This window comes from Suricata suricatta, chromosome 15 (assembly GCF_006229205.1).
Source record: "Suricata suricatta isolate VVHF042 chromosome 15, meerkat_22Aug2017_6uvM2_HiC, whole genome shotgun sequence".
NCBI classification, from domain to species: domain Eukaryota; kingdom Metazoa; phylum Chordata; class Mammalia; order Carnivora; family Herpestidae; genus Suricata; species Suricata suricatta.
In genome coordinates, this window is record NC_043714.1 from 70,799,850 (window position 1) to 70,812,234 (window position 12,385).

Genomic DNA, 12,385 nt, shown 5'->3' on the forward strand with positions numbered 1-12,385 from the left:
GCTCCATGTGCATTTGCAGCTTGGTCAGAAACAGGGCGACCAACTTTATAGTAAGTATGTTTTTAATTTTTTAAATGTTTTTTAAAATTTATTTTTGAGAGACAGAGAGAGCGCCAGCAGGGGAGGGTCAAAGAGAGAGGGAGACACAGAATCTGAAGCAGGCTCCAGGCTCTGAGCTGTCAGCACAGAGCCCGATGTGGGGCTCGAACCCACGAACTGTGAGATCATGACCTGAGCCGAAGTTGGACACTTAACTGACTGAGCCACCCAGGCGCCCCTATAGTACGTTTTCCTAGAACGGAGAGGTCCCTCAGGATAAGGGACTTTCAGTGCTAAAACCAGGAAGGTCTAGGCAACTTGAGAGAAGCTGGTCCCCTACCAAGAATCCATGCCCAGAGCCGGCAGCCAGGACCATTCAGCAGGTGAGAGGTTCAAGATAAGGGACAAGGAGGCCAAAGCACAGCTTTTCCATCATTTTCAAGGTGCGCCTAGAAACTGGTAATATTTTGATGACTTCTGGGGAAAATGGGTGGTGTGGTTCATGAACGGAGGTGACTGGCACATGCTTGTCACCTATGTGCCTTCCTGGGTCACCGTGGAATGTTCAGACAAAGGTCATTCTCTTTGATCCACTTGATCCCCTGCCTGGCTGGAAAGCAGCTCCTTGATGAAGAGTGGGAACAGTTACAAAGGCGCCTCACGGGCACTGTCTTCCTTTAAACTTGGCTGACACATCACCCCCTCTGCCTCCCTCTTCACTCGAGCCCACACCAGTCTCTTGAGAATATACACAATGGAGTACTACATGGCAATGAGGAAGAATGAAATCTGGCCATTTGTAGGAAAGCGGATGGACCTCGAGGGTGTCATGCTAAGAGAAATAAGCCAGGTGGAGAAGGACAGATACCATATGTTTGCACTCATAGGTCTAACAGGAGACCAGGAGAAACCTAATGGAGGACCTGGGGGAGGGGAAGAGGGAAAGAGAGTTGAGAAGAGAGAGGGATGCAAAACCCGAGAGACTATTGAATACTGAAAACGAACTGAGAGTTGAAGGGGAAGGAGGAGGGGGGAAAAGAGGTGGTGGTGATGGAGGAGGGCACTTGTGGGGAAGAGCACTGGGTGTTGTATGGAAACCAATTTGACAATAAACTATTTTTTAAAAAAAGAGAGAATACAGACCCGGACGTGGCATTCCCTCTGTCTGACGTTGCTGCCTCCCACATGGAAGAGTGAGTCCCCGAAGAAACGCCTAGTCTGAGATGCCCTGGCTGAGAACTCTGAGACCCTACAGAAAGATGCCAGGTCAGAGCAGTAGCGTCTGGGTTGGGGGAGGGGGGCATCAGGTCAGAGAGAAGCTCACTAGACAAAACAAAGTACACATTTTGCTCACATCAAATGAGCACTTGGCAATGTACTTCCATTTGCCATCCCTTGCTCATTTGTTTCAAAGAGATGCTTACGAATAGTTTTGTGTATTTTCAAAGATGCCCATACAAAGAACCATTTTACACCGTTTCCTCCGTCATCACACCAGGATAATTGTGATCTGGTGACATTTTTGTGTTTAGGAACAAAAACTAGGCAGAAGTAACTCAGCGTGTCTGCACCTGAATGTCCCTAAATCATCTAGAATTTAAAGGAGTCTTAAAGACTCCCCAAATTGTTTGCTCCCCCACTGCGCAGCTCTGGGAGCAGCAGACCGCGGGTACGTGCTGTGTGCGCATGTGCACACGTGAGACTCTCTGCATTTCCCGAGTCAGCATGCACGTCTTTCTGTGTTCCCTGCTCTCCTTGTGCTCCCTGTCGCTGTCTGAGCTAATGCGCCTCCATCTTCCTTCATCTCCCTATACAGCCCCAGCACGGAGTTGTGGTTTATAACAGACTCTCACTGAACACTTGGGAGCAATGGAGGCTGTATTATTCAGAATTGGTTTGGATTCAGTACCAGTAGAAGATCTGTCTTATTCATCTGTTCAAAGGTGTCAGGGCTGAAGTTTCTGGAAATCTTTTGGCCTTTCCCTCCTGATCGCAGGATAACTCAAGTCATCGCACTGAGAAAGGAAAAAGGAGGAACAGAGGAAGCAGAGAAAAAAGGAAGAGCTGCTATAATTAGGGAAGAAAAAAACCTCAAAAATCCTCAGCAAACATCTGCCTATATCTCACTTTCTGGAACTTTCTGAAACTGTTAGGTGGCCTTCACTGGTTATGAGAGAGTCTGGGCATATAAGGCTTTACCTTCTGAAACTCTATTGTAGAGGGAGGGAAGGAAGGAAATAATAAGTTGGAACCCACCAACTTGTAACTCAATAAGCGGGTTACTTACTGAGTAACCCAGCCTCTCCTATCTGCCTTAGAGAGTAGTTCACTGATCACTTTCCTTACTTGGAAGCCTGCTTTGTTTAAAATTATTACAGCTGCTTTGGCTTTATTTTGATTAGTATTAGTGTGGTCTATCTCTCTTCATTGCCTTATTTTTAAAATAGCTATGACTTATATTTGAGGTTAGTTTCCTTTGGTAGTATTAGTTAAGTCTTGTGTTTATTTACTAGTCTGTCCTAATTGGTGCATATAGACCATTAATATTTAAAGTGATTATTGATGTAGCTGGATTAATATCTGTTTAATTCGTAACTGTTTTCTACTTATTGCCCTCTTTCTTCACTTTTCTGCCTTCCCTGATTTTAACTGAGCCCTTTATATAATTTCATTTTTGGTCCCTTCCTAGCATATCAATTTTACTTCTTAAAGTATTTTTTTATTTAGGGGTGCCTGGGTAGCTCAGTTGGTTAAGCATCTTGCTTTTGGGTCAGATCATGACCTAATGGTTTGTGAAATGGAGCCTCCAGTTGGGCCTTGTTCTGGGATCTCTCTCTCCTCCTCTCTCTGCCCCTCCCCCACTTACACAGGCATTCTTTCTCTCTCTAAAAAAATAAATAAACATTTAAAAAAATTTGTTTACTGGGTGTACCAGAGTTTGCAGTATACAAGTATTATTTTCTGTTCATTTGTTTGTTTGAGAGAGAGAGAGAGAGAGAGAGAGCGAGCACAAGCAGGGAAGGGGCAGAGAGAGAGAGAGGAGAGAGAGAGAGGAGAGAGAGAGAGAATCTTAAGCAGGCTCCATGCTTAGTGCACAGCTTGCCTTGGAGCTTGACCCATGACCGAGGTGAAATCAGGTTGGATGATGAACCTAATGAGCCACCCAGGCAGCCCTACAACGAACTCTTCCAGGCCCACTTTCAGACTGAACCATAGCCCTTCACCAGTGGGGTAGGTACTCAAGAGTATTCCTAATTTTTCACTCCTTAATACATTGCTGTCATTAATTTCATGCCTACATAAGCTATAATCACCCGACACATTGTTACCATTATTATTTTGAACAAACTGTTAACTACTCCATCACTAAAGAATAAGAAAAATGAGACTTTATTTTACCTTGTGTCTCTTCAAAATTCACATGTTAAAGTCTAACCCACAGTGATTCAGAATGTGGCTGTATTTGAAGAAAGGGTTTTCAAAGAGGTAATTGTGTTACTATGAGGTCATTGGGGTCAACCTTAGTCCAATAAGACCGCTGTCTCCACAAGAAGAGGAAATTAGGACACACACACATAGAGGTAAGATGTGAAAACACAGGGCGAAGACAGCCACCTACAAGCTAAGGAGAGAGGTCTCCACAGAAACAACCTTGCTGACTCCTTAGGTCAGACTTCTAGCCTCTCGGACTGTGAGAAAATAAATTTCTGTGAAGGCGCCCAGTCTGTGTGCTTTGTTATAGGAGTCCTAGAAACCCGTAGTCCTCTGATGTTCTCCTCTTTATGTAGATTCTAGCTTCTGAGATACACCATTTACCCACTCTTTGAAGAACTTCTTTTAACTTTTTTTTTGCAAGACAAGCCTACTGCATACAAATCACCTCAATTTTTGTTTGTCTTTATTTTTCCTTTACTTTGAAGGGTGATATTGCTTTCTACAGAATTCTAGGGGTTTTTTTTTCAATACTTTAAATATTTCGCTTTATTCTCCTCTTGCTTGCATGGCTTCTGAAGAGAAGACAAATGAAGTTCTTATCTTGCTCCTCCGTAGGTAAGGTGGCATCATTTCCCTCTGGGTTCTCCCCCACTCTGCACCCACCATTTTTAATTGTGGTAGAATATACATAACAGAAAACCTACCATCTTAACCACTTTTCAGTGGTTTTAAGTAGATTCATAGTGGTGTGCAACCATTACCAACATGCATCCCCAGAACTTTTTTCATTTGGCAAAACTGAAATTCTATACCAATTAAACAATAATTCCACCAACCCCCCCCCCCCCCCCCCCCCCCCCCCCCCCCCCCGCACACACAAACACACACTTTCCTACTGGCGACTTTACTATGGAGAGTATGATTTTGATTACTCTGAGTATCTCATCTAAGTGGACTCATACAGTAATTGTTTTTTTGTGACAGGCTTATTTCATTTAACAAAGGTCTTCATGGTTCATCCATGTCATAGCATCAGTTACAGTTTCTTTCCTTTTTAAGAAAGAATAATATTCCACTCTGTATAGACCACATTTTGTTTATCCATTAATTCATCCATCAGTGGACACTTGGATTGCTTCCATCCTTTGACTACTGTGAATAAAACTAATATGAACATGGGTCTGCAAATATACAGTTGAGCCCTTGCTTTAAATTCTACATGTACACCCAGAAGTGGAATTGCTGGATCATATGGTAATTCTACTTCCAATTTTTTGAGAAAACTTCCACACTGTTTTCCACAGCAGCTGTACCATTTTACATTCCTGTCACCAGTGCACAAAGCTTCCAATGTCTCCATATCTTCACCAACACTTGTTATTTTCTGCTGTTTTGATAGCACCTAACCAAATGGGTATGAGGTGGTGTCTCATTATAGTTCTAAATTGCATTTTCATCATGATTGCTAATTTTGAGCATCTTTTCATGGGCTTATTGCCCATCTGTGTATCTTAGAAATGTCTAAGTCCTTTGCCCATTTTCAAATCAGGTCATTCTTTTATGTTGTTGTTGAGTTTTAGGAGTTCTTTATATATTCTGGGTATTAATCTCTTATCAGAGGCACAATTTATAAATATATTTTCCATTCTGTGGGTTGCCTTTTTATTTTGTTGATATTACCTTTTGATGCATAATTTGTAAACATTTTCAAGAAGTCCAATTTGTCTTTTTTTCCCCTTCTATTTCCTTTGGTGTCATATCTAGGAAATCATTGTCAAATCCAATGTAGCAAAGTGGTCTCCCCATGCTTTATTAAAGTTTTATGATAACTTTATAGTTTTATATCTTGCATTAGGTCCTGATCCATTTGGAGTTAATTTTTGTATATGGTTTTAGGTAAGCATCCAACTTGTTTCTTCTATATGTGCATATCCAGTTTTCCCAACACCATCACGGAAAAGACTTTCCCTTCTCCATTGAATGATCTTGGCACCCTTATCAAAACGTATTAAGCCATACATGTGATGATGGTTTATTTCTGTGATCTTTGTTACTTTCCATTGGTCTATGTGTCTATATTTATGCCACTACCACACTCTTTTAATTACTGTGGCTTTGCCGTAAGTTTTGAAGTAAAGTAAGTCCTACAGCTTTGTTCTTGTTCAAGATTGCTTTGGCTATTTGTGGCCCCTTGAGATTCCATATGAATTTTAGTATGGGTTTTTCTGTTTCCATAAAAAAGTGATTGGGTTTTGGTAGTGGTTACATGGAATCTTTAGATCTCTTTGGGTAGTCTACACATGTTAATAACATTTAGTCTTCCAGTCAATGAACATTAGATGTGATTCTACTTGTTTAAATCTTCTTTACTTTCATTCAACAATGCTTCATATAGTTTTCATCATACAAGTCTTTCATTTCCTTGGTTAAGTTAATTTCTAAGTGTTTTATTATTATTATTATTATTATTATTATTATTATTATTATTATTATTTTGGTGCTATTGTACTTGGAATTGTTTTTGTAATTTCCTTTTCAGTTTTTCCATTGATATTGTATAGAAATGCAACTGATATGAGTGTCTTAACTTTGTATGCTGCTACCTTGCTGAATTAATTTTTTTAGTTCTGATAGGACACAAGATAACTTCCATCAACTAACATTTTCTGACAGGTGTGAGGTGTGAGCAAATATTCTATATAATTACATGAGAACGACTGGCTGGCAGCCCATACAGTGAGCTCCCCCTGAGACACTATATGGTGGAGCACACTGTTAATTCTAGAAAGAACCCATAAAATAAATTTGTGAGACGATAAAGCTGTATTCTAAATCAGTACTGCAATTTGATGCTTTTAACTCAAAATCTGCACAATACTCACACCTTAGCTGACTTTGGACTTTTCCTGAAAATCCAATTTCTATATCGAGGAGAAAAAAATAGTTCTACAATATTTTTGGTTCAACGCTTCAGAAGGGGGCCAGTCGTGGGTCAACCCCATCCAACTGGAACTTGAATCTACGCTTTCCCTCAACTCCTTTTAGGTCTGTGAGTAAATTGTATTATGTTTGACACAAAATCAGTATCTGTCATGCACTCTTAGGCAAATGATAATTTTCTACTGAAAACTATTTCCTTAGTGATGGTAAATCTTCAACTGCTGTTGACAGATTCAATTTTTGCAAAGCACCAAAAAGTCTAGAAGGTGCGGGGGAAGTGTAATTCAGCTTAGCGGATATTACTGAGCACTTACTACCCGTCAGTTACTTGTTTGTTCTCAGGTTCAACCGCCTCCCACCCCCTCTCTTCAAACGAACCTTCCATGTTTAACTCCATGAGTTAAAGTCAACCAATAAAAATCACATAAGGAGAAAGGAACATTAGGAATTATGGAGTAGACATTATTGGTGCCCCATTCAGATCCCTGAGGGGCCTTTTAAGTTTGGGGTGCCCATCTCCCAGCTGCTGCTACGGGCTCACACTTACATATTCTCCGTGGGACTGCTGCCCCCTCCCCCGGCAGCTAGAACGACCTCACCTGGAATTGGCTTGGTCATAGAACACTCTGGAATGCTCATCCAAGCACTGGCTTGTGTAGGGTTACAAAAGGCCATCTCCATGCCTCAACGCAGGACCAACACCAAGATGCAATTTGTACTCCAAAGTTGCCTGTAGCATCTGGCTGACTTTAGACCTTACCCAGAACCCCATCCCTGCTTAAATCCCTGCCTTTCTCCACTACATTCCCCTGGCCTTACGGATTTCTCCCGGGAGCCTGTCTGAGTGGATGACTTGCAAATAATCCTGTGTCAGCCTCTGCCTCTGGAGAACCCAGGCTAGGACAATGGAGAAGCCCTTCCCGCTGCTTCTGGCAAACTCTTGTCAGTGGTTCTGGCTCTTTCCTTATATCAGCTCCTACCCTAGTCACTTGCACTAGTTCCAGCTCCCTCCCGGTCATTCCAGATCCTTGAGGTAACTCTTCTCCATGCCCTCAGCTACCTTCTGCAAATCTCAGCTCTTGCAGGCAGCCCTGCCTACTCAGCTCTGGATGATTCCTTGGGAGGGCCCTCTTCCAACGCCCTGACCCCCTTGCACAGCGTCAGCTAACGGGGCTTCGGGAGCACTGTCACTCAGGGTCCTTCAGCCCGAGAGTGGGAGCAGCTCTATGCACTTGTTAATCTCTGGGTTCCCTCACCTTTCTCTGGTCTCTGGTTTTCCAACACCTTTGTAATTAGTTCCCGGTATTGGATTCCAGAGCCATCTGGCATGGATTCTCTGCTCCTGGCTGGATACTGTCTGTCACACAAAAATCCTTGCATTGTGCTGAATGCAGAAGACAGAACAAGAAGACTTTGCTCATAGGCATTAACCTGGCCCTTACAACACAGGCAAGCCCTAAGCTGATAGAGGGTCTATGGTAGGAGTGTGGGGAGACAGCACACAAGCATCCCAGGCAGGGCTGATTGTGAAATGGACACTTGGCAGGGAAAGAAAGAGTCCCCTCGGAGGGGACTCGGGAGCTGAATGAAGGATAGAGATTATGCAGGATGGCAGCCACAGGGTGTTTTTTTTCTCTCCCTGCTCCAAGCCAATTTTCTTCTTTAATGATAACAGTGAGGTGTGCTGATCCTACTTAAGCCCCTCTCTTTACTCGCTGGTCTGGCTGGTGGTTAGTCAATTAAACTCTAAGCTATCCAGCACAGGGACGGGAAGAGACTGAGTTCGGGATAGTGAGCAGGGGCTCTGGGAGATGCCAGTGAAGACTGAGATGGATGAGCCAGTTCCTGATGCACACTGCCTGGTGAGGGCGGGGGAGGGGAGGATGGTAAGGAAATGGGGTTGGAGAAAATGTTTCCAGATGGGTCATTTCTGGAATGGCCAGTCATCCCCTGTCTCTGAAGCTGGGCTTTCTAGCCTATATAAGGAGTGGTTTTCGCTAGTGTTCTCAGAGGGTTGTCTGTGGCTGGGCAGTAGCAGCATCACCTGTGAGCTTGTTAGATATGCACATTCTTGAGCCCCTCCCAGGCCCATTGAATCAGCAGGTGTTGCTTGGGTGCCCTCAGTCTGTGTTTTAACAAGACACATGCTAACTTTTGAGATGGGCAGGTCCAGATGACCTCCAGGGCTTTTCTCGTCCTCGGGCCAATGAAGCCACACTCTGCATCTGAAATGGACAAGGAAGGAACAGAACCACAACACAGCCCAGGGATAAGCGCTCACTGTTCGGCTGCTGCATGGGTCTCTTTGCTTTATTGCTTTATTTGGTCCTAATGAGTCCTCCCTTTTAGAATTCCTACTTATGGCACTAAGCTCTCCTAGTTTTTCCTTCTAATTTTCTGATTCTTGCTTCCTGGATCCTACCCAAAGACTTGTTTCTTTGCCACTGCTCAAATTTTGTTTTTCCCAAGTTTTCTGGCCTCTGGTTCCCCCCCGCCCCCCGTTCAACAACAAGAATTCTGGTTAAGGCCCTGAGCCTCCCCAAACCATGGTATGCAGCCTCCCTGAGCTCCCCCAAGAGGCCCACACTGCCACCCTGCCCACTGTCCCCACTGGGAGCATCTAAGTGCAGATCTGAGGTGTCCATGTCCTGCCAAAATACTTCTGTGGCTTGCTGAAACCACAGAGGATATCAGTGTGCTCCCACGCACGTGAATTACGAAGTCCAAGGTCTGACCCCGAGCCTGATCTGTTTCTGCTCCTGCCTCATCTTCTGGCACCTCCTGTTCCACACAATGTGTCCCCCACAGTCACTCCAGCCCCTCTCACTTTTGGCCCGTTTGCTTCCCTGTCACTTTTTTTCATATAATAACAGGGAATGCATCCACCTATTCTATTTCCCATATGAGGAAGACTAGCTAACTCCCCATCAAACAAATTTCTGTTCCTCCTAGAAACAAAGCTAGATTATATTTTCCAGTCTTTCCTGCAGCTAGGTTAAGCCACTGACTTAACAGAATGTGTGCAGAATCCACACACCTCTGGCAAGCCTCTACAGCCTCTCTATTCACTCATCTGCTGACAAATGTGTAGGATTTAGAGACGTATGGGGCATGGGAGACCCACGAGATGGAAGGAGCCTGAATCCATGAGTGACTATGTTGAACAGAGCCATTCTTCACACCATACTGCCTGCTAATCTCCAGTGGACTACGGCATGCACGAGGAATCATATGCCTTTCATTTGTGATGCACATGGGAAAACAGTATCAAATATAAATCAGAAGCTTGTATTTGTGAGCTATCCCTACATTGCCTAGAAATCCAGAACTCAATGGCTAACAATCACTTTTGTTCCTATGCTCATGAATCTGCAGGCCAACCACAGTTTGGCTCGTGTGGGCTGGTCTCTGCTGGGCTGGGCTGCTCTGGGCAGCAGGCCTGGCTCCAGACTGCAGTCTGGGCTTAAGTCTGCTCCACCTGTCATCATCATGGGGCCCAAGGTTGAAGGGACAGGAGGTTCCTGGGCATGCACTTCTCAAGGGAAATCACTGGTGTCCAGGAGCTCAGCCAAACTGTGCCATCACTTTAAATAGTATTTATATTATCTGCCCTTATTAAATCTTCCCAGGGCCATCTGGGTGGCTCAGTCAGTTAAGTGTCCAACTTCAGGTCAAGTCATGATCTCACAGTTGGTGAGTTTGAGCCCCACCTTGGGATCTGTGTTGACAGCATGGAGCCCGACTGGGATCCTCTCTCTCCCTGCCCCTCCCCTACTTGTGCTTACTCACTTTCAAAATAACTTTTTGAAACTTAAAAAAAAAATCTGCTCACTTTCTATTGTCTAAGCAAAAGTTAGTGAAGCAGGAGAATACAATCCACCCCAAAGGTGGGAGAAAGTGAAAATGTGCTGAAAAATAATCTGATATAAGATGTGGGAACCTCACTGAATTGTCGCTGTCACAGCTCCTGGTCTGAAGTACTCAGGTTCTTCCTAGGAGTACTTCTGGTCTCACCCTCTCCCCATCCTGGAGTTCAATGAATTCCCCTCCTTCATAGGTTCTGCTTTTCTTTAATTTTTCTGTAGTTTCCAACCTCCCCCAGCCCCCATGTGACATGAATTATGAAGGGCATCGTAAGCATAACAACCTCACCCACTCTGCTATAGATAAGGCAGACTATGCCCCCATGTCACCATGGCCCCTAAACCATGCTGAGCTGATTATAAGCCTATCCATTTCTCTCCTACACTATAAAGTGCACTCATAACACAAGTGTAGGAATTCAAAGTCACACAGAAAATGTCCGTTCTAAACATTTGTATTATAATAGCAGCAGATGGTTCCAAACACCTCTCATAACTGGTATATGCACATGAGAATACTTTCTAATGTTAGCAGGTATAAGTTTCACTGACCCTTCTCTCTAGAAAGATCTCTTTTTCACTGAAGTAAGTCTGACTGCTCATTCACAGAAGGATGGAAGTTGAGAGTCTCTCAGGAACCCAGTTGTCCCATAATTCATATCTTAGAGTCTCCTGACATGTATGGAGGCTGACTGAGCAGAGATGTGATATCTGTGTGTCACATCAATATTTGTTTTTACCTAGCCTGTAGTAGTTAGAATTTCAGCTGGTCCCATGGTTAGCCAGCTTGTCGTAGTAAGGGTTCTCCAGAGAAACAGAACCAACAGGAGATGAAAGATAGATGGATGGATGATAGAGATGATAGCTAGCTAGCTAGCTAGCTAGCTAGAGGATAGACAGAGATGACGATAGGTGATAGATATATCTAGAAAGAGACTGATCATAGGGTATTGGCTCATACAATTATGCAGCCTGAAAAGTTCCATGATCTGCCATATACAAGCTGGAAACCCAGTGAAGCTGATGGTGTAGATTTCAGTCTTGTGCAAAAGGCCTAAGAACCAGGAACATCAAAGGCAGAAGATCAATATCCTAAATAAGTTGTCATAGAGTAAGAGAGAATGAATCCAACCTCCCTCCACCTTTTGATTCTTCTCAGGTTCTCAGTGGATTGGATGGTGCCCACCCACACTAGAAAGAAAAATCTGCTTCACTCAGCCCACCAACACAAACACTGAACTCTTCTAGAAACACTATCAGAGACACACCCAGAAATAATGTTTCGTCAGATTATCCATGGCCCTGCCAACTTGACACATAAGATTAACCATCACACAATTCAAGGTTATCTTTCTTCACCTCTTTCAAGGCTAGCTCCTGGCCCCTGGGAGGAGAAGTTTCTTCTCTTCCCCATCCACTGGCATATGAGGTGGCGTGAGATGGAGTAGCCATCTTGGACCCAGAAAAACAAAGCTGTGTTGAGAAGACAGAACAACAAGATAAAGGAAGTCCAGGTCCTCAGTGCCACGGAGCTGTGTATCATCCCTGTCCTCTTCCTGTTCAGGTTGTTGTAGGAGACAAAAGTAAAGAGCTCTCGAAGGTAAACCACTGTTTAACTACCTGCTCTTTCTGACAAAAGCCAGAACCTGTATCTTAAATAACATACCTTTGTGTCTATTTATTCATGGCAATGCACTTTGAATTATTCTTGAATATGAACGTTGGCCCTTTCATTTGACATTCAGTGAAAAATACTGGGCAGCTAATAATATTAGGCACTGAGCTATGTGCTTAAGAGACAAGGATGTCCACACCAGATTTCGTCTCCCAACCCTCCTTGCACCACACTTACCTGAGCTTTAGCCATGTCACTAATCCCTATACACGTTCATGTCTTTACACCTTAGCACATACTCTTTCATCTGTCTGGGATGCCCGCCTTTTTCCTTTTAGCCTGATGACTCCTACTCACCCTTAGAGTCCCTACATCTAGGAAGATTTCTTCCATTGCCAGAATGGAGTCCTTTGCTTTAAAAAAAATTTTTTTAATATTTATTTATTTTTGAGAGATCCAGAGAGACAGAGCACGAGTGGGGGAGGGGCCTAGA

The 12,385-nt window shown here is 43.7% G+C and overlaps 1 long non-coding RNA gene across 1 annotated transcript in view; it reads right to left on the reverse strand.

Moving 5' to 3' along the window:
- Positions 1-1,954: 1,954 nt before the first annotated feature.
- Positions 1,955-12,385, reverse strand: part of LOC115279114 — a 131,120-nt gene continuing 120,689 nt past the window's right edge. Inside the window, exon 6 of the long non-coding RNA XR_003903217.1 lies at positions 1,955-2,054. This is a non-coding gene — a long non-coding RNA (uncharacterized LOC115279114). The remainder of the gene's footprint in view (positions 2,055-12,385) is intronic.